This window comes from Monodelphis domestica, chromosome 4 (assembly GCF_027887165.1).
Source record: "Monodelphis domestica isolate mMonDom1 chromosome 4, mMonDom1.pri, whole genome shotgun sequence".
Lineage (NCBI taxonomy): Eukaryota > Metazoa > Chordata > Mammalia > Didelphimorphia > Didelphidae > Monodelphis > Monodelphis domestica.
In genome coordinates this window covers 61,862,562-61,865,751 of record NC_077230.1, presented here as the reverse complement: position 1 = coordinate 61,865,751, position 3,190 = coordinate 61,862,562, and the positions used below count along the sequence as shown (strand labels likewise).

The 3,190-nt window shown below is 40.3% G+C and overlaps 1 pseudogene; it reads right to left on the bottom strand.

Moving 5' to 3' along the window:
• Window positions 1-2,162: 2,162 nt before the first annotated feature.
• Window positions 2,163-2,946, bottom strand: LOC130458946 (spermatid perinuclear RNA-binding protein-like; annotated as a pseudogene).
• Between the last annotated feature and the right edge of the window lie 244 nt (window positions 2,947-3,190).

Sequence of the window (3,190 nt, the reverse complement as noted above, 5' to 3'; positions counted from 1 at the left end):
ATGAAATTATTTCAATGTACATTACCTTTGTCCAAGAAATTCCAATACAACAGATCTGCTATTCCATAAGCTCCAGGAAGGCTACTTTACTAGCATCTGGCTTATCCATCAGCCCTAAGGCTACCTGATTAGCCCCCAGACTATTCCACTAGGTATTAGGCTATTATGCCAAATTATACCTCTTTTCTTCAAATAAAATTATTTTATTAGTTCTGTATTGAATGTAGTTTGAGTATCTCATTCTTGTGGCAAGATCTTGCTTCAAACTTGGGTGTGTTTCTCCCACAGTAGAAAGAAGGAAGTGTATTGATTTAGAATCTTGAACCCTAGAGACTACATTTCCCATAATCCCCTTTTCTTTTTCCTATTTGTTAGTGGATGGAGTTTAGAGTTTCCACCGACATGATCTCTCTCTCTCTCTCTCTCTCTCTCTCTCTCTCTCTCTCTCTCTCTCTCTCTCTCTCTCTCTCTCTCTCTCTCTCTCTCTCTCTCTCTCTCTCTCTCTCTCTCTCTCTCTCTCTCTCTCTCTCTCTCTCTCTCTCTCTCTCTCTCTCTCTCTCTCATTAAATAGTATTAAAATAATACTTGGATTATTGAATATTAATTTTAATCTTTACATGTTTGCCGAACAACCACGAGGTTTAAAACTGCTACTGGTTGGCAACCAAAAGCTGCTTTTCTGCTGGTAGTTTTCAAACCCCGCTCTAGCAGCCCAGCTGTGGCTTATTTCTCTAGCTCTCCTTCCGGCTTCTGAACCTCTGGCAGCTGTGAGTATATTATACCCCAGCCTGCCTGCTGATCTCCAACTGGCCCAGATGCCTTTATTTTGGGGACTTGGTGGAGAAGCCACTCCCTGCCCACAGCCTGGAGAGCAGTCCTATCAGCCTGATTGGCCATTCCTGCCCACAGCTTGGCCAAACCCTGGCTAAGCGGCAGACCCACTCCTCCCCCACTGCCTTGCACTACTACCTGAGCCATGGCTCCCCAGGCCCACCCTGGTGCTGCTACTGAATCCTGCAGCTGCTGAAGCTGAGTCACACCTGGCTTGGCTTCTCCTACCCATGGCCCAAAGTGGCTGTTGGTTTTTTTTAGCAACAGCTAGTTCCAGCCTGGTCCCCACCCCAGCATTGCTGCTGCTGCTTCCACTTCTGCTGCCCTGATCCTCATTCCAGCTGGTGAGTATAAACTACCCTTTCCCCAAACAGCTCAGAAGGGAAAATCCTTTCCCTAGTGGACAGCTTATTGCTTCCTAGACTCCACCAGGATCTTTGCCTTGGCTGGGAGGGTCCTAGCCCTCTCTTAACCACCCCAGCTTAACTAATACCCCTCTTTGCTTTACCAAATTTGTCTTACTTCCATCTCTCAGTCTCTGCCCAATTTTGTAGTCATATCCTCCACTTTGGTTTCTGTCAGTCCCTAACCACACCCCTTACCCTGAAAACCACCCCTAACCATGCCTCTAATGCCTCCCTGTTGTAATGCTGCCTCTTGGCACTAGAGGTCAACATTGAGCACTGGTTATTTTCCTACCTTTTTTTCTCTTTTCTTCTATTTTCCCCCTTTGCCTGCTTAGCTACAGTGACTATTTGCTGCCACTAGATGGCAGCAATAAATACATTAAAATTTATTTTTTTCCTTTTTTAACCAATAAAAATCCAATAAAATCACAAAGAATAAAATAAAATAAGCTAAATGCCCTCACATTCTACCCCACCCCTTATTATAATAATTAAACAATAAATCAATTCAAATATACAAGTTTTCCCTTTCTCATCAAAATGCTAAGCAGCATAAATGCTTCTTTATAAAAAAAAACAGTTTTTTTGTGATTCTTATTTTATATTCTATACATCCTTCACAAATTTAATTTTACATAATCTGAGACTTCATTTAAAACAAATTTTGAGCAGGTAGTTTTTTCCCTAGAACAGAAGGACTGGTACAAATTATTATCAGAAAATGTGGTAACATTGCAAAGAACTAGGTTTTTGATTGTGGTGAGGGAATGGAAGATCTGTATGTATTTTTTTTCTTTCAAGTTTTAGATAACTAAATTTTCATTTTTTTTAATCAAAAAATTAAAAATAGGAAAAGATGTTCTTTACAAATATTTTTTTGCACAAGTTATGTGTTCAAAGGAAACTGGAGAAAAAAGGCTTGTTCTCTCTTCTAATATTCGGGACTGGACTGGATTGTTGCTCAATCAATAGGAATTAGCTTCAGCCATATGCTAAAAGAATGAGTAGTGGGGAACTGGATAGGTTGGGAATTTCATAACAGGCAACAGAACCATTCTCTTGGGCATACCATAGGCTGGAAAAGCTGTGCTATAGCCATAGGGTATGCTATAACCTAGAACTATGTAACCAGGGGCAGCTGCAGTGCCAAAAAAAGTTCCTCTTGAGAGGGTTCCTCTTCCTTTCCCCTGGGCTGCCTGGATAGCCACTGCCACAGCTGTATTTACTATACCCTTGGCCTGAGGAATATTTTTTTCTTATTATTTGCTGCATTGGGTCCAGAAAATAGCTTCTCCAGGGCAACTACTGCTGCACTGGTTTTTGCTACCTTCTAATTTGGGCCTGCACCATGGAATTTCTGCCCATCTACTTATACCTCCAAAACAAATCACTTATCATGGCTTCCACCCATTTCAGAGATGAATTCATATTTAAGCCCTTTTCTTTTTTCATTCAGCTCCATGACAGGGTTCTTACCACTTGCTGAAAGGATAGGGCCCTGAGTTCTTACCTTTAAGGTACTAGAGGTTTCAATTGTAGAATTTCCAGTATTATTGCTTGAGTTTGACAACACTGGTTCATTTTTGCCTTTGTTATCTGACTTTTCATTGGAGCTCATATATTCAGTATCTGCATCAAAGCCTATTGGATAGCCCATTGCTTGCAAAAACTTCACTGCTACATGAAGTTTTGTTATTTTCTTTAGCATGAAAGCCTTCTGCTTTTTACCTAATTAGAGGCATGTAAAATTCCAAATTCCCTTCTCCTCTTTGTACTGCTAGGAAATTTTATTTTTCTGATCTTCATTCTTAAGACAAAACAAAATGTTTCTATATGAGAGATTAAAGCATAAATACAGGCCAACAGGAAAATTCAATAAAAAATTAAAACACTTACATGATCTAATGAAAAATACTGATCCCATCCAGAAGAAGTCTGAATTTTGCTAGCAT